The 25628-nt window shown below is 37.9% G+C and overlaps 1 long non-coding RNA gene across 1 annotated transcript; it reads left to right on the top strand.

Moving 5' to 3' along the window:
• The first annotated feature begins 289 nt into the window (after positions 1-289).
• On the top strand, positions 290-24366 carry LOC145995316 (uncharacterized). The gene is made up of 3 exons (XR_014442435.1): positions 290-508; positions 12627-12838; positions 24278-24366. It is a non-coding gene; the product is annotated as an uncharacterized LOC145995316 (long non-coding RNA).
• The last annotated feature ends 1262 nt before the right edge of the window (positions 24367-25628 follow it).

Raw genomic sequence — 25628 nt, 5'->3', positions numbered from 1 at the left:
TGGTGGTTGGTAGGGAGACCCTGACCCTCATGGGTTGTGCCATGGGTCATTTATCATGTTCAAAGGGAATAAACGTGATCTAGTAGGAGACACAAAAATTATGAAATTTACATAACCAACTTGAGGTGAAGACAGTTAAAATTCAGGACTTCAAAAGCGTTTTCTTTTATAAGCTGACATGTAACATGTTAAGACTTATTATATTAGGCTTGGCTTATATGCTTTAAGAACCATACTGTTGTTGATCAATGTTAGTGTTAATCTCATGATGTCTCATTTCTAGCATCAAACTTCACATTGAGTATAAGTTACATCCCCCCTGCATTTGCAGATGAAGAGTCAATAAAAGAAAGGTACTTAGGCACAGGTGCCATTGAAATACAATCAAATGGTATAACAGATGATGTTCTGACATTTGTAAATACAATGAGATCGTCATTTTTTACTGAATACGGAATTCCTTCCACTTTCGTGCAACACGTATATCGTGATATGTACCAAGTAGACAGTAAGTTTACAATTTCTTTTGTTCATAAATTGTAGACCTAGTACAAAAAAATTAAAGAGAGTTGGATTCATTTAATTTCTTGCAGATGATTGCCCATGAAGTCAAATTCATGGTTAAATTAATTAAAATTAATTTAAAATAATAATAATTCTTGACATAGAAATTTGTTAAAATGTTTAGTCTTGAATATGTTGAATCACTACAATGAAGAGGCTAATGTTAATTAGTGCTAAAGTGGTATTTTTTATTAGGTGTATTTAATATGTTATTAAGTTCTGCAAAACACATGCAAAACTTGCAAGATAAATTTCATTTTCAGATATACAAGAAATTATGTTTACATTCGACAGCAAGTATGTTGTGAACTCTTTATTTTCAATTTTCATATATTTATACTAGCTAACACTCCCGCCTTCTTAAACCTGAAGATTTATGGCTGCAGCAACACAAGCCTTCCATCTGCCCCTATCCTGGATAAGATCAATCCAATGTTTTCCATCTTTAACTGATTTTCTACAGGTCTCTTACCATGAGGTTTCCCAACAAGAATCCTGTAAACTCCTCTTTTCTTTCCCAATTGTCTGTAGGGTGTGCAAAATTTGATCTGTTAAGTTTAAGTCCACATTGATAATCTTCTATAATTTCATTAGCATGTGGGGTTATGCGACACACGGTTTTAGAAGCAATATCGAGCAGAGCTACAGAGAGCATGTCCTTGGCAACCAATCAATGGCAGAAGTGCAACATTGTACACTTAGGTACGGCATACAAGTTAAATGCCGTGTTCTGCATTTTTCTTGCATGCAAGAAGTTTTTCATAAGATGGGGCTCGACATTTTGAACCTGGCTGTCCATGTCCCATGAATTTCTGTCGCCTACAGCCGGAGTTATCGTTCTCAAAGAAACACGGGAAACAGCACATCTCAACACACACACACACAATTACCCTTTCATTTTCATTCAGTGTTCCGTCTATTTTTTCGTTGCCACCGTGTTGCCCCCAATGAGTTGTTATGTCTTGGTAAAGCTATGAGTGTTAAATACGATTCAATATGCACAATGACCCTTCATTGACATGGGGGTTCACGAACATTGTGAGTCAGATTAAGTCAGTTTAAGTTCAGGGTTTTTGTAACAAGGGTGGTGTAAGATAATTTTACATGTATGCGATGAAGAACAGTTGTGAGAGGATTCAATACAGCCCTTATTGATTTGATTTATTTTACTTCGCTTTTCTGCCACTTATGGCTAATCCTGAAGATGAGGATGGGTGATGATTAGGGCCAGGGACTTTATGTCCTATAAAAGTGTAAAATATGTATGTAAATATGTCAGAAAAAATTAAAAATGTGTCTTAAAAATTGAAAAATATGTCAGAAGAACGCAAAAAAAATGCAGTGAATCCCAAATATATGCAAAGCAGAACTTCCTTTTTTTCATTTACAATTCAATTCTGGGTTTTCCACGCAGTATCAACAAAGTTCGGATTATGTATTAAATGAAATTAGAATGTCTTTCATGTAGAATGCATGGAGAAACATTGAAAATATCGTGACACTTATTGCGCAAATATCCTCAGTTGCATTTACAATTCTGCTACATTTTGTCTATTTGTTGGAAGTGTAATTTTCGAATTTATATACAAGAAAAGGCAGAGTTTAAAGAAAAAAAATACTGTATTCAATCTCCATACAAAATCTTTGTTAAAACATGCCTCACACACAGAGGAAATATTTTAAAAAATTATCATACGTAGGCATATAAACAAAGAAAGTTCACAAATTTTTAATTTTACTAACCTCAAGCATTGCAGTGAGAAATGAAAATTCTCTTCAGGTTCTCTACCGTGAAACTTTGCCTGTTATCTACCAGCAGCACTTTGTAGCGTGACAATGTAAGTCGGAGCATGATGTAACTGGAGCAAACCTAAAAAATGCTACATCTGCAGGTGTCAAATCTTCCTCAACACTTTCCAGAGTTGATCTTCCGTCACCGCTCATGACACCAGCGATGGTGGTGAATCCAAGATTGTTGTTCAAGATGGTTTTGAATTTCTCTCTAATCAAATCTGCTGTTTGCCCCCTCACTATTGACAATTTTGTTTTTACTTCTTCTATAATTTGAAGTTAGTAGTGCTCCAATTGCTCAATGCACGACACGAGGAATGCAATTCGCAGAAATGTATTTTGAAGTAATTGCTGAACAACACTAACAGATGCAGCACCTTCACTTTCAAAACAAGAAACTACTTCGGAAAGAATGTTAAGATTGGTGCAGTAATATTGAACTTCTGAGAGCCATGTTCCCCACCACGTCACCACCAGCTGTGGTGGCGAAAGAATATCTGGTGCAGCTTCCTTTAGCGCTTGGCATCGTGATGGGCACTTTTGACGCAAATCGATCTACGTTGGGATACCTTATTTGAATTTCTTCGCATAGACTATGAGGTCCGTGTGCCAGTGAGGTTATGTGGATCATTTTCGAATATAGAACCCTAAGGCTTTTCCTGCCTTCAAAATATACCTAGCTGCATCGGTTACAAGTAACAGAATCCTATCATGCGGAATACCTTCAGGAAATAGTATCTGCATTGAGTTTTCAATTAAACTAGCGATTGTTGAATGGTTTACCTTCTCCAGCTGATCAACATGCACAAGGAATATTTCTCCTGCCTGTTCCGTTTCTAAAACACCCGGGGTGTAAGGGGTGACCTTCCACGTAGTACACCCAAATGTCAACCTCACTTCCACATTAGTACACCCTGGACTGAAGACTAACGAGGCTCTGGCGACTGGCCCCATGGCCAGTATAATTTTGTTTGTATTGTCCTGTTCTTTTGTCCTTATGTGTGCTGAGTGCCCCTTTACAGCCTCAGCTTTTAACGAAAGTCAGAAGATTTTAATATATTTTTTTATTTATTTATTTCTGCAACATTAGAGTTGTTATTTGTATGACGACGGGAAGTAATAAGAATCAGTTTCCTTGACTTACTGTTTATTCGACACAAACACGTAATTACAGGTATTACACCCCGTACAAACGTCAAGGCACTGCTCGATTCCCAGTCCGACGTCAAGCGATCTGCCGTTTCAACTACTAGCACCGCCCCCTTTCCACCTCGCTCGAGCCACGAGGCATGAGGAGCTCTGAGGTAGTCTACCACGTCACAGCGACGATCCTACCTCAATACACTCGGGTACAAAATTAATCAAATAATACAACTGTCATAACTCCCCTCTCTTGGGAGAAAAATTTCCTTCAAGTGAAATTTTTACAAAATAAAATACCCATTTATAATTTACACATTGTTATGTTATCTACACTCATACTTTGTGTAGTTACAGTTAAACTGGTATACATCATGATCAAATATACTGGATATAATCAATACAACAACATTTATGTTAAAGAAAATATAAAAATAGCAAATAAATATAAATAATTTGAAACAAAATCTAAATCTTTCTTTGATCTACCCAAAACAAATGTTTGTACAATTTTGGATTTAGTTTTTCCAATTGGCTTAAATAACAACTTCTCTTTTCAATGGTACAATTCCAGATTTTTAGATTATCACTGTGATGGTTACCACTGATACTGCCAGTTTTCAAATCTATTACAATGTATACATTAGTTGCTTGTTTGTCAATTACCATATACGGGCCTTCATAGACCTCACTGTACTTTTTAGTGCGATTTTCTAGGAGGCTGCTAAGATAATGTGTTTTTACAAATACCAGGTCTTTTATTTTAACTTCAGGTCTATTTTCTTGTTGTAAGTTGTACTTGTCATTTTTTTTCTTCCTTGCTTGGAAACCTTTTACAAAAGCCATGTATAGTTTGTCTTTCCACAGAGAAATTTCATTAGGCGGTAAATTAAAATGATTCAAAATACATGAGTTAAGATCTCTGTTTAGTTGTAACTCTGAGGGAGCAAATCCTAGCTGTGTGTGTACACTATCATTTAATAAGCTTACCACTACATCTATATATTTCGGCCAATCTTTGTGGTTGTTTTTACAAAAAACACGCATAAGCCGGTTGAGTTCGGAATGAATTCTCTCAACTAAATTAGAACTAGGATGATATATTGGGGTATACGCCAATTTTATACCTAAGCTTGTTAAAGTGTCCACATATTTGTTAGAATGAAACACCGTGGCGTTATCACTAACCAACCTGTGTGGAATGCCAAAATGCCTGACATATCCTTCTAGCAAGGCTTTTACAATACTGTTGGCTGTACTTGACCTCATTGGATAAGCGAACAGATATTTAGTGTTAGCATCTTGTAAGGTTAGAAGAAACCTTTCTCCTTGTGAACCTTTAATTAATGGTCCTTGTATATCTAAAAACAAAATAGTTTCACCTTGGTTACAATGTTGTTGGAATATGCCCTTGGGCGGATGTCTACTCGGCTTCGTTCTCATACATAGTTCACAATCTTTGATATAACTCAGAATACCTTTTCTCATACCAGGCCAAAAGTACAATTTCCTAACTCTTCTGAGTACCTTTTCACAACCAAAGTGGCCCATATTGTCATGATAATTCCTCAGTATTACCGAAACTAAAGATTGAGGTATACATATTTTCCAGATGTTCTCAAAGTGAAAATCTCTTATCATCAAAATTCCATTGCATACTTTATAAAACTTTTTCCAATTTCTACACCTTTGAGGTAAACTTACATTTACGTTTTCACAATTGTTCAAATAATCAATAATAGGTTGAAATAACTTATCATTGTACTGTTCTTGGACTAACAACTCTACAGGTATATCTAATACTTCATTTTTAAACCTTACATTATTGTTGATGTGCATCAAAATCGGCTCTGATTCTGAAAATTGTCTGGACAATAAGTCCGCTAGGCCATTGTCAGATCCTTTGCAGTATTCTACAATGAACTGGTATTTTTGAAGTTGAAGGGACCAACGCAATAAGCGAGGGTTCCAATTCTTCGAATGGTTCAGCCAAGTGAGACACTTATGATCACAAACTAAAGTAAATTCTTTACCCAAAAGATATTGATTACATTTCTCAATACAAAATAAAAGACTTAAACATTCTAGCTCGGTTATGGTGTATTGTTTCTCATAACCTTTCAGTGTACGACTTACATAACTTATTATTCTTTTCTCACCATCAATTATTTGATACAAATATCCTCCGATGCCAAGTAAGGAAGCATCTCCCTGGACATAAAACCTTTGATTAAGATCAGGATGAAATAGTTTAGCATCATTAGAAATTTCTTGTTTGAGCAAATCAAAACTCTCTTGTTCCTTCTTAGTCCATATCCATTTCTTACCTTTCCTTAACAATTCATATAAAGGTGCACATATGGTAGCAAAGTTTGGAATGAATCTTCTCATCCAAGAGAAACAACCTATTATTTTTTGAAGTGTCTTTACATCCTTTGGAGTAGGAAGATTGAGAATAGCCTCTACTCTTTCTGGATTTACTCTTATACCTGTTTTGTCAATAATGTGACCCAAGTACAATAACTTTTCTTTACAGAGGAATGTCTTTTTGAGACGTACAGTCATACCAGACTCTCTTAATTTAGAAAATACACTTCTTAAATGTTCTATGTGACTTTCTAAAGATTCACTTCTAATGCATAAATCATCAACATAAATGATAACATTCTCTGACAGAATGTCGCCTAATACCTTGGTCATTGCCATCGTAAATGCTTGTACTCCATTACATGTACCAAATACTAAACGTTTGTATTGGTATTGTCTACCTTCAAACAAAAATGCAGTATACTTTTTAGATGACTCTGACAACAAAATCTGGTGAAATCCAGAGGACATATCGATCAGTGATACATATGGTCTACCAACAAATCCTTGTAACGCCTCTTCAATATTAATTGGTCTAATTTGACTAACTTTTTGGTGTTGATTAATATTCCTGAAGTCAGTACATACTCTTACACTTCTATCAGACTTAGGAACTATTACTAGTGGATTTAAATAAGGTGAATCAGAAAGTTCTATAATGTCCCACTCAAGTAATTTTTGAATATGATCTCTAACATTTTGTCTGTAATGATAAGGTATTCGATATGGCTTAGAAACTAAAGGTTCTGTTGTATCTAATTCAATATGATGTTCATATTTAGTACATAAACCAGGTTTTTCATCAAACAACATCCTAAATTCAAGTAACAAATCAAACAGTTGCTTCTTTTCATCTTCATCGAGTATTTCAGCTTGCATAGCTTTTAATTTAAGATCTTCTACACTAGCAACAGTTATTTCCTCTTTTGACTTTTGTTTTACATTAAGACAACTACTCTCTGCCTCTTCACTCACATCAAAAGTTGGACAAGATATAGGTAATAATTTAACTAACCTTTCACCTTGTTTGGTGTGTAACAATAAAGAATTTTCCTTGAAGTTTACAAGAGCCTCTACATTATACAAAAAATCTAAACCTAAAAGAATTTCTACTGTCAAATCTTTGACGACAACAAACTGAACAAAAAACATAATATCTTCAATTTCTATATCCACACAAAATTTTCCAAGTACTTTCTGTTTTCTTTTTCCAGAATAGTCAACCAAAATAATATCTTCTATTGGCTCTAATTTAGGTCTGGTGACTTCGCTAGTAATACGTTTCCATTTGTTCTCTGACATCAAACAAATGTCACTACCACTATCTACTAAGCATTTACTCTCTATCCCATTAATATTTGCAAAGATAGAAGTTGTATTCTTGACTTTGTTCCCGAGGTTTACAGGTAACATTAAGTTATTAGAACTATATTTCGCTTCATCTTCTAACAAGTCTTCATAAAAATTAATATCTACCCTACATACATTTTTAAGGCATGATTCACAGTTTGCTTTACTAGAATTTTCATTACAAAGTTTGTTTCTTAAATCTTCAGTATTAAGATTGGCTACTGACACAATATTCTCATCTTCGTCTATGCTATTCTGTGTCACAATAACAATAGACTCACTATCTAGTTTAAAGGTTGTTCAGGCATAAACCAGGGCGCATTCACCCTAAGTGAAGACCCATCATTACCATTTTCTATTTCTTCCCTAGTACTAGATCTAGGTTCACTTCTTTGAGGATTGTTTTGAACATCATCGTGTGACACAGTGTTTGTACTAGTATTTCTATACCTAGGTCTACTATTATCAGCATTTATACGATTTTGGTTACTATAATTGTATCTACCTCGAAAGCTACTGTTTCTATAGTTATTACCAGAATATGGAAAACGGTTTACTCTCCAAGATCTCTGACCAGATCTACTATCATTACTACTATTATTATCAGTGGCATATCTCCTGACATTACCATAATTCCTTACATTAGTCTCATGGCTTGTATTAGAATTTTGCATATTGCTTACTCTAGCTTGATGATTTCTTTTAGTTTCATTAACAACTTGTACTTGTCTAATACCAACAGGCCTTCCATCTCTCCTACTTTCACCTTCAGCACTTGCATACAAAGCTTCATGACGCGCAACCAATTCCGCAGCGGTACCAAGACTAATATTAGGTTGATTTAAGATTGCTTCTCGAACTCTATTTGGTAACTGTTGGGCTACTAAAATAGTTTTTTGCTGTTCTGGCATGTCTGGCTGAATGGAATTTAGTAAATTAATCTGTGACCAGAAATAATTTAACAGAGTTTGTCTACTTTCTTTGCTGTATCTCTTGCACAAGACATTTGCAAGACATGTTGACTTCCACGATGCACTTTCAAAGGCATTAAGGAAAAGAACCTTAAAAGAACTATAATCTACAATGTGTAGTTTCTCCTGAGAGAACCAATTTTTAGCAACACCTTTCAAAAGCATTGGTACATACTTCATGTAATCTTTTTTGGGAACATTTAACATATCCAAGCGATCCTCAACCTCTTGAAGAAATTGTGACGCTAAATAATCCATCCTGGTTGCAGTAAATTTGGGTAACCTATCTAGATCAGAGTACTTAAGTGTACTAGGCACAAACTTCCTTCTGTAACTACTACTTTTGTGATCAGTTCCACTTTCCGAACTACTATCATGAAATTTATCTCTTGACATGCTTTTCGCAACTCTACCTGTCTTATAGCTACTTACAGATTTACGTTTAAGCCCCCTTAACTGAACTTTAGTTTCAGAGCTAGAAGATTTTACATCTGAATCAGATTCTCCTTTACGTAATGGTCTTTGATTTCTAAACGTGATATATTCAGTTTTTTCAATGGGTAAAGAAGCTTTCCTTGCTTCCCTTTGCTGTTCAGACAATCTAGAAACATCAGGACTAACTAAGCCTTGTACTCTAGTTTCTAATCCTAAAGAAGATTTTGCCGGTTCAGCACTTACTCTAAAAATGGAAAAATCATTCGTTAAATCTCTAACTTGATACCGAATATTCTCCAGCTTATCATCTAGAACCTCATATTTGTTAGTAATCTCTGTAAGTTGTTGTAAGCAACCCTTAACAGTAATGTCATTACTAGATATTTTCTGTTGAACGGTTTGAACGCTCAAGTTTAGATCTTGAATAGTTTGTCCAGACTTAACACTAATTTCGTTAAATTTACTATTCAACTCAGCAATAGCAACTTCATGTCCACTAATGTTATTAAACAACTCCTTCATATTACTTTCATTTCCATGTACAAGGTTGACTAAACTTTCAAACTTCTTTTGATTTATTTCGAGTGTTTTCTTAATTTCTACGCATTCATTTTCTACCTGTTTTACATGAGAATCGAAAACCTCTCTCAATTTTTTATGTTGATTTACACACGTAACAGAAACCTCGTTTATCTTCTCTTCCAATTTCGTGCTCAAGTTGACCACTTGTTCCTTTAGTTCATGGGCGCATTCTTTTGTTTCGACCAAATTATCAGACACTTTCTTTTCGACTCGTGCTTCCAATAATTCGAAGTCTTGCCTTAAGAGACCTATACTGGTGCCTACATTACTTACACTGGCCTCAACACTATTAATATCCGCTTTGACGTTCCTTTCAACACTGTTAATATCAGCTTTGACATTAGCTTCAACACTATTAATATCAGCTTTGACGTTAGCTTCAACACTATTAATATCAGCTTTGACGTTAGCTTCAACACTACTAACTTGTTCCGCGAGTCTAGCTTCAAATTGTTTAAAGAGAAACTCCAATTCCTTTTTTGTAGCCATTTTCAATTTCAGTTACTGCTAGCTAAGAATTTTAGTCGCCGTATTCAGTACAACTATTTTATAGTTTCGGTGCTACAATCACAGCGCGATAAAGTTATTCGTCATTCTTCTTTTCCACATAGAAAAAGTTCAGTACTTACGTCCCAACATCACAGACGAAAAAGTTGAATTCTTCCATCTAACAGCTACAACCAGATTCTAACGACGTAGACGATCGAGTCCTCCTGTTCGTGCGCCATACTTATGACGACGGGAAGTAATAAGAATCAGTTTCCTTGACTTACTGTTTATTCGACACAAACACGTAATTACAGGTATTACACCCCGTACAAACGTCAAGGCACTGCTCGGTTCCCAGTCCGACGTCAAGCGATCTGCCGTTTCAACTACTAGCACCGCCCCCTTTCCACCTCGCTCGAGCCACGAGGCATGAGGAGCTCTGAGGTAGTCTACCACGTCACAGCGACGATCCTACCTCAATACACTCGAGTACAAAATTAATCAAATAATACAACTGTCATATTTGTAACGATAAGGGGCTGGACCCCGTATAATGTGATGGGTGCAAAATAGCCTTAGTGCTGACACACCCAAAATTTTAAATTCAAATTCAAATTCAAATTCTAAAACACCCACCACAAGATTTTACATGTAACACCCGCAACAGTCTGTCGTTTCATCCACTGATAGCCACAAGTTTTTGTTTTTCACTTTGTTCCAGATGACATGTATAGTGTCACTGTATATATTTTCCACATAGGCCTTCCTTAGTGTGGATTTGTGAGGAATTTCCCTGTCGCAGTACTTCTGAAGAAACTTACGAAGTGTTGGTTCTTCCAACTTCCACAGAGGAATGCCAGATGCGATGAATGCTTTGCACAGTTCCTGGGTGAAAGAAGATTGCCGACTGCCGTGGACTGACATCGCATGTGGAAGCAATGCCTGAGCTACATTTGTTTTCATCCTTGCAAGTTTCTTATGTGCTTTGCCATGTCTAGATGATGCAACCCTGAAGACCTCTTCGAATATCCAACAGAAATATCACATAGCTTACAAAACAAAATCTTGTCATCTGTCGAGAAAACATCACTACCAAATTCTTTAACGTAACCTCTCAATTTGACGAAATCTGATTCCTTTGCTGGAGGCATCATTCTGATACTATTGCGCCTCTCAATCAACCACGGATTCGAGATTGCCACATCAAACCATATTCACTTGGCATGAAAGAGAAGCTGCTGCGTTAACCAACACTCCTTCGAAGCATTGTTCTTACTTCTTATCGACAAACACAAATGTCCAGGTTATTTTCTTGACATCGGCCTCTTTTTCGCATTATTGGTAAAATCAAAGTCTGCCGACTTGAGCACATAACTGTCACCTGGCACCTGGACGGACATTGTTCACACACAAAAAAAGATTTAATCATAACAACTGAACTAACTAACTAACTCTCTAGCCTTTTTAAACCCGAAGGTTCATGGCTGCAGCAACACAGGTCTTTCATCTGTCCCTATCCTGAGCAAGATCTATATACTCTTTTCCCCTATCCTGAGCAAGATCTATATACTCTTTTCCATCCCTACCGATTTCCTTTAGGTCTATCTCAACATTGTCCCTCCATTTTCGTCTTGTCCTTCCTACAGGTCTCTTACCATTACTTACCATTAGGTTTCCCAACAACAATCCTGTAAACTACTCTTTCCTCTCCCATTCGTACCACATGGCCTGCCCACCTAAGTCTTCTTGATTTAATTATTCTAATAATATCTGGACATGAATACAAATTATGTAGTTCTAAATTATGTAACCTTCTCCACTCACCTGTATCCTTATCCATTTTAGGTCCAAATATTTTCCTAAGGATCTTATTTTCAAATACTCTCAATTTATGTTCCTCTTTCAATGTAAGGGACTAAGTTTCACATCCATATAATACAGGCAAAATTACTGTTTTGTATATTTTAACTTTTGTCTTCTCGTTTAATATCTAAAGAACTAAAAGTTTATGAAGAGAAAATTAACATGCATTTCCTGAATTAAGCCTACTTTTTATTTCTTCTTTAATATCATTTTCATTTGTTAGTATTACTCCTAAGTATTTGAATTTGGAAACTGGTTGAAACAAGTCGTTATCAATAATTAGATTTTGATTATTACCTAACACTTGGTTTCGGCCTGAAGCATATATTTTATTATTCATGTGACTTGTTTTTGCAAAAAAGTAATAATAATAATAATAATAATTCTTGAGTAATCTTGAATCCATTTTATAGCTTGATTTGACTAACTAACTCTTTAGCCTTCTTAAACCCATCATGGCTGCAGCAATACAGGCCTTCCATCTGTCCCTATCATGGGCAAGATCAATCCAGTCTTTTTCTATCCTTACCGATTTCCTTTAGGTCTATCTCAACGTTATCCCTCCATCTTCATCTTGGCCATCCTACAGGTCTCTTACCATCAGGTTTCAACACAAGAATCCTGTGAACTCTTTTTTCCTCTCCCATTCTTGCCACGTGGCCTGCCCACCTAAGTCTTCTTGATTTAATCATTCTAATAATATTTGGACATGAATACAAATTATGTAACCTTCTCCACTCACCTGTCTCATCCCTTTTAGTTCCAAATAATTTCCTAAGGATCGTATTTTCAAATACTCTAAATTTATGTTTATCTTCCAATGTAAGGGACTTTTAGTTTTTTAAAGGAGAAGACAAAAGTTTATGAATAGAAAAGTAACATGCATTTCCTGAATTAAGCCTGCTTTTTATTTCCTCTTTAATATCATTTTTATTTGTCAGTATTGATTTGACTTAATGTAAAATTTTAGGAATATCTGGTTAAAAAATATACAGTTTTTCTTATCAGGTTTTTATCATATCGTACTGTTTTTCATATAGAATAGTTTTTACAATATTATTTTTGTTCTTTCAGATCCTTGCACCGGTATAACAAACCCATGTGATTTAGTAAATGCAATCGAAAGAATGATTCTTGATAAGAGTTTGTACAGATGTGAGACATGTTTAAAATTTTCAAGAAAGAAATTCCCGCAATCTGATCTGAAAAAAGGAAGTGTCCTATATGAGGTAACTGGGGCACGTTTCAGAGGTTTAGTTGATCAACACCATTACAAAAATGATTTTGTGAGTATAATGATATTTCAGTAATTTTATGTTACAGTAATATAAATATTATATTGTCTGGTAGTGCAGCCAGTTCTGCACTGCCATTTTGTTAAATACAGTGGAACCATGATTTTATGTTCCCTGATTATACATTTTCCCCCCTTAGATTCAATGCTCATGGTCCCGGTAGAGCAAAATTCTATAAAATTTTCAAAGATTTTATGTTTCCCTGTATTTTAAGTTCATCCATCTTGGGCCCCTGAAAAACGTAAAATCCGAGATTGCACTGTATATTTAGTTTGGTAAATTTGCATTCACAGAAATGATATTAAAGGTATTGAGAAATTTCTCATTCATATAAATTTAGTTCATGACTTGAGCACTTTTGACATTTTTGGTTGCATTTTTTGAACTTGCCGATGTTACGTGCTGAAATGAGTGAAGCCAACGGCAAACATATGGGAAAATAGTTGGTGAGAATGATGATAGATGGCAGCACAAGAGAGAAAAAAAACGGACAATGAATTATTAATGAATTAGGAGGAATGAAGAAGTGATTAAAACCAAGTAAAAGGAATCAGTAGTGATTAAATGGTTGTAAAAAAGGATAGAAAAACAAAGGAACACGGGAAAACTCAAAGATTGGCATAATCCACATACATTGTACATATAGAAGATTAAAGAAGTTAAGCAGTCATTTCCTTCTGGAAAAGAAGGTAGCTTCTTGCTAGAGTTTTGTTTAGTCCCTTGGTGGTACTATATATCAGGTGCGGTTGGCTGTATAGCGCAAATGTGCAGTGAACCCCCAGTAATTTACAAAATAAACAATAACTGAGATGTTCATAAGCGTAGAGTGCCAAATTCTCTTAGTGACAAGGAGAAACCACGGACCAGAGCCACTCAGCTCCCCTCTAGTTCCGTTTCGTGCAAAGCCCCCGCTGAACCTCTGTAAGGCAACCCCTACCATGCTAAAAGCATAGGACAGCTAGCAGAAGCTCGACGCGTACATATGGCGAAAATACATGCAGTCGGATACTCCAGGAAGGTCGTCTCGTCAAAACGGACATGCGCAGTTTGTAGGATCACCAACGAGCTGGAGTGAACCACGCTCTTCTCTCTTCCAGTGTTGCACTATGTGTTTCAATTTGAATTCATTTGGCATTCTCTTTGTATTATTTATATTTTACAAGACTTATTAGATTAATGAAGAGGGTGTAATATAAATATAGAGGTGACCCCAAACGAAAGCTAGAAGTAAAGATGATGGGACAAATAAGATAAATATGATAGAAAAAAACTTGCCTACACATTCAGAGTTTTCTTCTTTAAGATGGAAACACTTCAGGTGGAAGGAGCTGAAAAGTCAAAAATAGGGCGAGGGCGAGGGGTCGCTTATCAGACAAGACTTAAACAACCTTTTGGTCTTCTTACATCAGACTAAATGCTTTTGTTGACATGTTAGGCTTTTTAGGTTTAGTTGTCTTAGAATATATACACTGCAATTTTCGGGGCTTTACTGTGCTTGACCAAAAATGTAGTATTTACTATTTATTCAAGCCTAACCTAACAATGAAGGCATTTCGCACTTACTTCAGAAGACAACCAAAAAGTTGTTTGGGTTTCGTGCGATCAGTTATACTCTAGAAAGAGAGGGTGTTCGAGGGGACACGCACGATTGACTTTGTTACGTGTCATTGTCTCCATACTTGTTAGTTTGTTTTGAAGTGCGTGGCTGGTGATTGAAATATTTGGCATGGTGATACGTTGAGTGGAGTGAGGTGGATTGTGTATTGGAAGGAGTGTAGTTGTTTCTGTGTGAGAAGTTAACATATTGCATAGAATAGAATCGAATCACTTTGATTTAGCGATATACTTTCTAATAGTTATATAAGAATTATCTTGTAATCAAGGGGTCTTGGGTTTGATTACTGATACATACTCATTTTAGCAGGCAGAGATTTGTATTTTTAACTGTAGGTTCAGGATCCAGTTCCAATAATATAGTCTATTTGACAGTGGTGGGACCAGAAAAGAGTTGGCAAGAGTGGAAGAGGCAAAATTGAGGCGAGAATATTTTCTGAATTCTGAGATACCTTTAAATACAATACCATACGAAAATCTTAAATTAAAATGATCGCCCCCTACACACACACTCCTTGGTACTGCCACTGTTATCTGAACATAAAGCAAATTAACTTTGTCAGTAATCTACCGGCCAAAATTTGATAATTTTCCCAGTACTATCTCTACGAACCAAAGCGTGTAGTGTCTCAAAAGGTTTAGATAAGTCCACTTTGCATAATTTTGGTGAACCCCCAGGAAAATTATGCGCGAGCCGCACCTGTACTATATCCATATTTGTTGCCCCAAAGCACGATGGTTAAGCTATATACATTTGTCGCACTGGGCCAATGGTAGCGCTGGTATAACTGCGATCCTTGGTTGTCCATTCGGTCGTTACCCTGGTGGCGCTATATCCATATTTGTCTGTAAAAGAAGAAGATAATATTTCAATAAAAGAAGAAAGAAGATAGCCTTTCCATAAAAGAAGAAAGAAGAATATGATCTTTCCATAACAGAAGAAAGAAGAAGATGTCCTTTTGATGATAGAAGAAGAAGAAGAAAAAGTTTTGTACCAAGAATTCGTACATATAGTCTTTGTATCATTGAAGTCTCAGAATATATATTTTCTTATTTATATCCATTGGTATATATGCCACTGTTTGATTCACATGCCAAGAAAACAACCCATAACCCATGGTATACAGAATTTACACCAAAAGAGATGTGGCATAAATAAGTGGCAACCAACGTTGTGGCTAGATAATTGTGAATCAGACTGCGAACCGAGAGAAAGTTAAGAATGGAAGATGAAAATAAAGCTGAGGGAGCGAAAGATATAAGTCCAGGATACCGAGGCCTCAAGAGTTGCAACATATGCCTAAATTTAATGGAAATATATCTGAAAAATGCCCACGAAAATTCTTGAATAAACTTTGAACAAATGTACGACTAATGAGGATTCCAGATCACATGATGCTGAGCCTAATCAACACATGTTGTGAACAATCAGCGGCAGGTTGGTACCAGTTTAACCAACATAAGTTCAAGAACTTTAGAGAATTTAGCAGAAAGTTCTTAGATTATTATTGCAGTAAAGATATTAAGGAAAGAGTTGGAAACCTTGAAACGAAGATATGTTGACTGGTCAAATATTGATAGTTTGGAAGAACACACATGGGAAACATTAAGAAGTTTCAAGAATTTGAAAGAGGGATGCAGTGAGGAGGAGCTGGTTAAGCAGGTTATACAAACGCTACCTCTGAGAATACAAAGGGCCATAGCAGCTGTAAAGATAAAAAGAGTAGATGACCTTATACAAGGGTTGGATAAAAAGTAATGGCAACATTGCTAAACCTTACATCATGGCCTCTTGTCTCCAATGAAACCTTAATGGTTTCCATACTCATCTCGAGGAACTGCAAATATTAATATCTGAATTTGACCCTGCCAAATTTACAATTCATGATGGGTTAAAACAAGGAGATGCATTATCTCCATTGCTCTTTAATTTTGCCTTAGAATATGCTGTAAGGAAGGTAAAAGAAACTAAAGAAGGACTAAAATTAAATGGCGTGACTCAGTTGTTAGCATATGCAGATGATGTAGACTTACTGGGGGATGATGTGAATACAATTAAGAATAATGCTAAAATATTTTTCGAAACTGCTAAAGAGATAGGTTTGGAAGTTAACATAGAGAAAACTAAATATATGATTACAGGCCTAAACCAAGTGTTAGGTAATAATCAAAATCTAATTATTGATAACAACTCGTTTGAACCAGTTTCCAAATTCAAATACTTAGGAGTAATATTAACAAATGAAAATTATATTAAAGAGGAAATAAAAAGTAGGCTTAATTCAGGAAATGCATGTTACTTCTCTCTTCATAAACTTTTGTCTTCTCGTTTAATATCTAAGAAACTAAAAGTTAAAATATACAAAACAGTAATTTTGCCTGTAGTATTATATGGGTGTGAAACTTGGTCCCTTACATTGAAAGAGGAACATAAATTGAGAGTATTTGAAAATAAGATCCTTAGGAAAATATTTGGACCTAAAAGGGATGAGGAGACAGGTGACTGGAGAAGGTTACATAATTTAGAACTACATAATTTGTATTCTTGTCCAGATATTATTAGAATAATTAAATCAAGAAGACTTAGGTGGGCAGGCCATGTGGCACGAATGGGAGAGGAAAGAGGAGTTCACAGGATTCTTGTTGGGAAACCTGATGGTAAGAGACCTGTAGGAAGGCCAAGACGAAGATGGAGGGACAACGTTGAGATGGACCTGAGGGAAATCGGTAGGGATGGAAAAGAGTATATAGATATAGAGTATATATTGCCGTGCATTTGTCTTGGATTGATATTTTCATGCCTGAATGGCAAAACATTTTTGTTTCACATGTTCCTCAGATGGTTGCAACTGCTGTTGAATCATCAGCAATAAAAGAACTGGTTGTGAATCTAAGGAAAGATTTTCCTATACCTTTTGATGGTGACATGTCCAAGTCGATCAAGCGCTTCGAGATAGACATGCCATTGAAAGACGATGCTACGCCAGTGTTCAAGAGATATTACGACGTCCCGTACTCGCTTAAGGAACCAGTCAAGAATGAATTACAGAAATTGGTTAGTGACGGAGTCATAGAACCGATCAAATCATCATCGTGGGCTTCTTCTCTTGTTGTTCGTAAGAAAAACGGTGAATTAAGGCTATGTGTGTCCTACAAGAACACTGTAAATCCGCAACTTAGGAAGATGGGACATCCATTACCTAAAATAGAGGACCTCTTCAACAAGATGGTTGGTTGTAGTTGGTTCGTTTCATTTGACCTTCGAAGGGCTTACCTTCAGTTACGCCTATCTCTACAGGCTCAGAAGGTCCTTGTCTTCAACACGGAATTCGGGTTATTCAGACAGTTGAAGCTTCCCTTTGGAGTAAACTCTGCCAGTGCCATTTTCCAAGCCACGATGGAGCAGATATTGATGGGTGTAGACAAGGTTTCCATTTTCCAAGACGACATTTTAGTAGGAGGAGTTACTCTTGAGGAGGGCTATGATAAAGCACGAAAGGTGCTGAATCTTTTCTCCGATTATGGCATCCGCATAAATGAACAAAAGTCTATGTTCTTTGTGCAAAATGTGAAGTATCTGGGACATTCTCTTTCACAGGAGGGAATTCGTCCTCTGAAAGAAAACATTGATAAAATAATTCAGTGCAAGCCACCCACTAATGTTGGCAAATTGAAGTCATTTCTCGGTATGGTCACGTATTACGCTTCGTACCTACCAAACCTAGCTGACTGTGTTGCCAGTTTATATGATTTGTTGAAGAATGGGGTACGCTGGTCATGGACAGATGTTCATCACAAGGAATTCCAGGATGTCAAGAATCTGCTATCTAAGGACTTAGTACGTACTGTATATGATCCTTACAAAGACTTATACCTCATGTCGGATGCATCTCCTACCTCTACGGGAGCAGCCATAATGCACAAGATAAACGGAGTCCTAAAGCCTATCATGTGTATGGCCGGTACTTTATCCACTGCGAAAAGGAAGTACACTCAATTGGAAAGGGAATCACTTGCATTAATACGTGGAGTCAAATACTTTCACAAGTATCTCATTGGACGACATTTTGTTGCGTTCACCGACTCGAAACCTTTATCTCACCTGCTGGATCCTAGAAGTAACCTGCCTGCTTTAGCCATCAGCAGAATCAACAGATGGAAGTTAGTATTGGAAGAATATGACTTCAAAACTGTTTAGACGCCTCATGTTGAGTTGGCTGATGCACTGTCTAGAATTTGTGTTGCAGATGATCCAGTTCATGATTATTATGATGATTTCGCATGTCAGTTGACAGCTGAGCTGGTTGTCCTTAATCTTATTGAATCTTCGGTGTTGACGCGCATTTCGCTGGAATCACAACGTGATCCTGAGCTTTCTAAAGTCTTCGAATATGTTCAAGGGAGATGGCCACAATTCATCGGAAGAACAAAAGGTCAGCCTCTCAGAAAAATATCCGATAGGCGATATGATGTCCACATACAGAAGGGATGTATTTTCATGGGCGAAAGACTGGTTGTACCTGAATCTTGTATCCAAAGTGTCCTATCTCTGTTGCACAAATTCCACCAGGGAACATGCAAAATGAAGGAAATAGCTCATTCATCATTCTTCTGGAACACGATGAACGAAGATATTGAGAGGGTTACGTCTTTGTGTGACACATGTTTGCGATACAATAACAGGCCCAACGTACCGGGTACCGCATTCGAAACGTGGCCTATTGCATCGCAGCCTTTTGAGCGTGTTCATCTTGATTTCTTCCATTTCTCAGACATGAATTTCCTGTTGCTGGTTGATGCTTATTCTCATTGGATATCGGTATGGAGAGTGAAGAATATGCAATTTGACACCATGATTGGTCATTTAGATGAATTTTCTTCATGCTTTGGATATCCGAAAACCTATGTAACTGACAATGGCCAACCATTTGCATCTTCAGAGTTCAAATCTTATTGCTCAAAGAGGAATATCAAGCTTCTTCACTCAGCTCCGTACACCCCTTCCCCCCCCCCCAATCAAATGGTCTAGCTGAAAGGAATGTCAGGGTGGTGAAGAACTTACTAGAAAAGAACTTTTCAAATCGTTCATGCATCACGTTGCGAGAGATGGACAAGTTCGTTCTTGAGCTTTTCGGCAGATTAAGGAATACTCCAGTGCACGGGTATAGTCCAGCAGAACGTTTGTTTAACTTTCGGCCAAGAACAGCCATTTCCGCTTTTGACATGTCAAATGGTTCAAAGAATCAGCCTATTAGTCCCGTTCCGTTTATGCCGGGGGAAAAGGTACTTGTGGAACGTCACAAGAAACAATTCAGCCATGGGTCCAAGTACAAAATCGGCGAAATTGTTAAATTGATGGGCCGGAAGATGGCGAAGGTGATTGTAGATAATGAACTGATTGTTGTTCATCTCACGAAGATCAAGAGGTATTCCGACAAGGTTGGAGAAGACACCTTTGTCCGAAATCAAAGTCGACCGTGCAGAAACAACCCAATGCTTGTTAGAGAAGAGGACTATCTTCCAGTACCTGCTACTGAAGATCAAGGGGAGCCTCCAAATGCAACCTGCGACAATCACCCGGTTAGGAGATCACAGAGACCAAGACAACCGCTATGGGCAAACTCCATGAAACGGGAGTCTCTTCAGCCGAAGGGGGGGGGGGGGGGGGAGTGTCGTATGCCGATTGAACTTGAACGCCAGACCTGGTTATTAAATGTTGTTTGTTATCAGTCTGTGTATTGCTTCTCTCATGTATGTCTCAATATCATAGCTGTTCTTCGTGACGAGACTTCTTTCATTTATACCAATGTGTAAGTTGTTGTACTTGTTCTGTTAACTGTGTTCCTGAATTATACACTTTTGTTTGTGTTACAAATACTGTCTTATTCTTAACTCCATTTTCTGGATTACGGAAGAACTGAAAGAACCCAAAACTCAACACCATCCTCAGGCACATACTCTGCATTGGACTTGTCCTTTTGCAGTCCCAGCCTTGCTCCTACCATCTCTTGGAGCGTTCACACTGATCTCTGTGGGAGTGATCACTTCCCTCTCTTTTTCACCTTCGAACATTTTCAGCACTCAGTGAACAACCCCCTCACTGTCATCTCAGTCGAGCTGACTGGGGTGCATTCGAGCATGCAGTGGACCTTGAAATCGATCTTGCGTCAACTCTGGCAGCAAACGATGCCCTAGATATCTTCGTGTCATCAGTCCTTGATGCTGCACGCACCTCAATTCCACATCCCAGTGGACCCACAAAGCATCGTCCAGTCCCGTGGTGAACTGCGGAGATCAGTGCAGCCATCAAGGAACACAATCGTGCCCTAGATCAATTCAACATTAACCACACTGCCGCAAACGTCGAGCAGTTCTGCATTAAGCGTGCCCGTGCTTGTAGATTCATTCGAGCCAGTAAGAAGGCATGCTGGGTCCAATATGTGTCTTCTTTGATGAAGCAGGCTTCGTTGAAAGCCCTTTGGACCAAAGTATGTCGCATCCAGGGAGGTGCATCCACTCCTTTGATTGCTCTGGAGCATGACGGGACTTTTTACACTACATCCGGAGACATAGCAAATATCTTGGCCACACAATTTTCTGATGCTTCATACTCCGAAAATTACGAACCTTGTTTCCGCTGTGAGAAGGACCGTCAGGAACGATGTCGTCTCGTTTTCTGAAGTCGTAACACCGGACCATACAATTCTCCATTCACTGAATGGGAGTTCGATTATGCACTTTGGGATTCAAAGGATACAGCTACTGGAGTGGACAGGATCCATTACGAGATGCTTCATCATCTGCCCAGTAGAGCTGAGCTTTTCCTTCTTACGGTGTTCAACAGGCTTTGGTTGGAGGATCTATTCCCCATTTCCTGGAAGGAGGCAATTATTGTTCCTATCCTAAAACCAGGCAAGGAACACACCACAGCCTCTAGTTACAGGCCGATCGCCCTAACTAGCTGTGTGTGCAAGCTAATGGAGCACATGGTCAACAAGCGTCTCACCTGGTTTTTGGAGGAGAACTCTATTATTAATAACTTTCAATGTGGTTTTCGCTCCAATCGTTCTATGCTGGACCATCTGGTTCAGCTAGAAATGCATATTCAGGGTGCTTTCTTGAATTGCCGTTTTCTTCGACCTCCAAAAAAACCTATGACACAACATTGCACTTTGGTATTCTGAAGCAGCTCCACTCATGGGGTGTTCGTGGCCACGTGGCGTACTTTATCTTAAATTTCCTAAGTGACCGATACTTCTGCGTATGTGTTGGGAACTCCTTTTCTGATCCTCATCTACAAGAGAACGGCATCCCGCAGGGCAGCGTGTTGAGCGTGACTCTGTTTGCCATAGCAGTGAACAGTGTTATGACCAACATATTCACCCCTGTATATGGTCTTCTCTATGTAGACGACCTAACCTTATTTTGTCGCTCACGGAATCTTGCGTCAGCTTCTCGTCAACCCCAACTGAAGATAAACCGTTTGGTTGAGTGGTCCTCCCAAACAGGCTTCACCTTCACATCCGAGAAGACCATGTGCGTCCACTTTTGTCATCAGTGTACATGCCATCTTGACCCTGACCTGTACATGGGGAAATCTGCACTTCGTAAATGAGGTCCGCTTTCTGGGCCTTATTTTCGATAAGAAATGAACAGGGTAACCTCACCTTCGCCAGTTAAAGTTCTCTTGTCTTCGAGTTCTCAACCTTTTACACATTTTATCTCATTTCTTCTCTACTTTCTCTCTCTCTCTCTCTCTCTCTCTCTCTCTGAGAGAGAGAGAGAGATGATAGAAGCAGATGAGAGAGATACAGAAAGAGAGAGAGGAAAGGAAAAGGAAGGGAAAGAGAGGGAAAGAAGAAGATTCTTTCTTTCCTCTTCTCTCTCTTACCGAGAGAGAGAGAAGAAGAGAAAAAGAGTGAAAGAAGAAGAAAGGGAAGTAAGAGCTCTCTCTCTCTCTCTCTCTCTCTCTCTCTCTCTCTCTCTCCACCCTTCTCTCTGTCTCTTCTCTCTCTCTCTCTCGACAGAGAAAGAGAGAGAGAGAAGAGACTTTTTCTCTTTCTCTTCTTTCCCACGTTCACTCTCTTTCCTCTCTCTCTCTCCCCCTCAGAGGGAGAATAGAGGAAAGGGGAAAGAAGATGATCTTCTTTTCCTCTCTCCCTCCCTTTCTTTTTTTGTCACCCCCTTCCCACCCTCACCACAAGGGAGGGAGAGAGAGAGAGAGAGAGAGAATGGAAAGGGAGAGGAAGAGAAAGAGAGGGTTCGCACCCTACACCGTCCACCATGCTGGTATTTGTGTGTGCTCTGGTGCTTTCTGCACCAGTCCGGTCACCAGTTTGTATGTAGAGGCATCTGAGCCGCCGTTGTCTCTGCGAAGACAGCGGCTGGTAGTGAACTACCTCCTCCATCTTCGCTCGATGCCCTCACATCCTTCATACCATACCATCTCAGACGAGAGTAGGCTGGCAAGGTATTGGCTCCACCCTAGAGCCACTAGACCATTTGGTGTTCTTGCAGACGACATCCTGTCAGCACTTGGTGTTGACAGTGATCTTCCTGGCGTCTCTCCACTCATTCCGCCTCTCCCAACCTGGGAGTTTCCTGCACCTTCTATCGATTTTTCTCTGACTGTCCTTCCAAAGGCAGAAACACCAATGGTTGTATACAAGCAGCAGTTTTCAGAACTTCGTGCGAAGCACCCCAATTTTAATGTTTTTTATACGGATGGGTCCAAGATAGTGGAATCAGTTGGTTGGGCCTTCGTCCTAGACACACAAAGTTCCAGTTACCCTCTACATCCTGCCTGTTCCATCTATACGGCAGAGTTGTACACCATTCTAAAGGCACTGGACTTTGCATACGTCAATGGTCTGAAGAAAGTGTGCAGTGATTCGACCAGTGCGTTGCAGACTCTGGATTCACCGTATTCCCGGCATCCGGTAGTGCAACGCATATTCAGACTGCTTGTGTCGATGTACACTTCTGTTGGGTCCCTAGCCATGTGGGCATTCATGGGAATGAAGCAGCTGATGCTGTCGCCAAGTCTGCTTGTAATGTTGTTTTAAGTATTCGACATATTCTCGTTGAATGTGCCAATCTTGCTTACCTCCGGCAGACTTTTAAGCTTCCTGTTGTTTGTCATCCCTGTTGGGTGATGACAACAGTATTTTATCAAAGGTTTTTAGGTTCTTACGAAGAGTTGGTCTCTTCCACCATCTGTGAGGAGGCTTTTAGTTTGTTTCTGACTTTTTAAAGTGTTGTGTTTGTCTTGTGCCGGTCTTTTTACAATCTTGCACTTTTAATTTTTCCAAGGGGCTTTTACACCCCTTGTTTTATGTAATCCCTCAAGTCAGAATTTTAGGTAAGAGGATATTTCCCCGAATATATTGAAAGGTGCAAAATGGCCTTAAGTGCTGACGCATCCAATCATTTTAATTAATTCATTCATTCATTAATACCACTCAAGGTGCCATTTTGCAAATTCAGTGGGCCAACTCCTTGAGCAGTGGGGTTGGGGCATACTAAAGCCTAGCCTAGCCTAGACATGAGTTCTTATGGCTACATCTTGTTTTGGAAGCTACAATATCCTGTATGAGTATGTTGCTTCAAGACCATTGATGACATGGTTCAGGAGGCCTTAAGGTGGTCTCTCAGTGATATAGGGAAAAACGATTCTGCTGACGGAGACTATTACAAAGGAATACAGGAACCTCGTCCTCCACAATTATATAAGTAGGCAGTTATGAGGATATAATCTATTTTTTGAAATAATAGTCATATGTAGTTTATATATAATATTTATTTCTGGATTTACAGGGACTAACATATATTTATAACCAACCAGAGGATAAACTGCTTCTTGATCTCAAAACCTGGCCTACAGACCACTGCTCTCGATGTAAAAGGTAATTCGCTATACTTTTATATTTTCATATTTCTGGGTTTTTGCAAGTATCTTTTCATTAGTTTTCTATTTTACAGTGTATTGATGTTATTATCCACTTCATGTCATAATACAATTGTGTTTTTGTTATACTGATCTTGCCTATCTTCAGAATATACACAGGGTGTGGAGATGAAAGGTGCCCAGTTTTGAAAGTGTTATGATACCTAATTTGATTTTCTCATTTGTTTCCAAATTTTTCAAAATTGGATTTAATCTTTTGGTGCTCGACCTTTGAAATATGGCTTACCAAATATATACCTGTTCAATATCACTTCATTTTGCAATCACTTGGGGTTGCAAAAAATACCTAGTCAATATTCAACTTCTGTGCATGTGTATTTACAATAAACCTAATATGGCCTCTAAATTATATGTTGCATATATCTATGCATTGTATATTTATAACATTAAATACACCATACATACTATAACCATTAGCTTTCAATTGAATTGTTTCAACCCAGAAGTGTCTGCAACTGTACACGCATGCATATGTAAGTACAGTGAAACCTCGATTTCATGTATTTCAGGGGACCAAGCTGAAAGAACTTAAAATCTGGGGAAATTTTATAGAATTTTGCTCTATTAGGACCATGAACGTTGAAAGTATATTGCAGGAAAATGTAAAACTGGAGAATGTAACATTGGGGTTCCACTGCATGTGCAGGGTTATTACTAAAGAATTGACACTTCACCACAGGATAAAAAATGAAAACTCTACAGTCAGTGACTGTGTAGCAGTTGGAGTAAGGATGACACTTGCAGGATGTCTACTAGTCAAGAAATCAACAGGTAGGTCAAGAAAGTCAAGAAATTGTGATCATGGTGAAGAATTTTTGTTATTTTTTAGTGCAGTGAATCTACACTTTTGTATATCTGGGATTTGATAAAATTGAATATTTGGAAATGTAAAATTGTATTAAGTTGTGGTCAAGATTTGTTCACTTTGTTTCTTATTACATTCTTGCATTCATGAAGTTTTGTAAAGATATCAAATAAAGCAATGTTGTTATTCCCCATCCAAGATGAGGTCTGAAACATTAATTTTTACATGGATTAATAATTAAGAAAGAGATTTAGGCTTTCTATAAAATACAGCTTCAGTTTTCATCTTATCCAGCCTTGTGGTAAGAGTTTTTCATAAAAAATAAAATAATTGAATAAAAATATATATTTTCTTAATTTCTAACTATACCTAAGTAGGAGGTGATTAGATAAATG

This window comes from Lepisma saccharinum, chromosome 11 (genome assembly GCF_977018435.1).
Source record: "Lepisma saccharinum chromosome 11, izLepSacc3.1, whole genome shotgun sequence".
NCBI classification, from domain to species: Eukaryota; Metazoa; Arthropoda; class Insecta; order Zygentoma; family Lepismatidae; genus Lepisma; species Lepisma saccharinum.
Note: the sequence above shows the minus strand (reverse complement) of the source record. Positions and strands in the feature narration are given on the sequence as shown.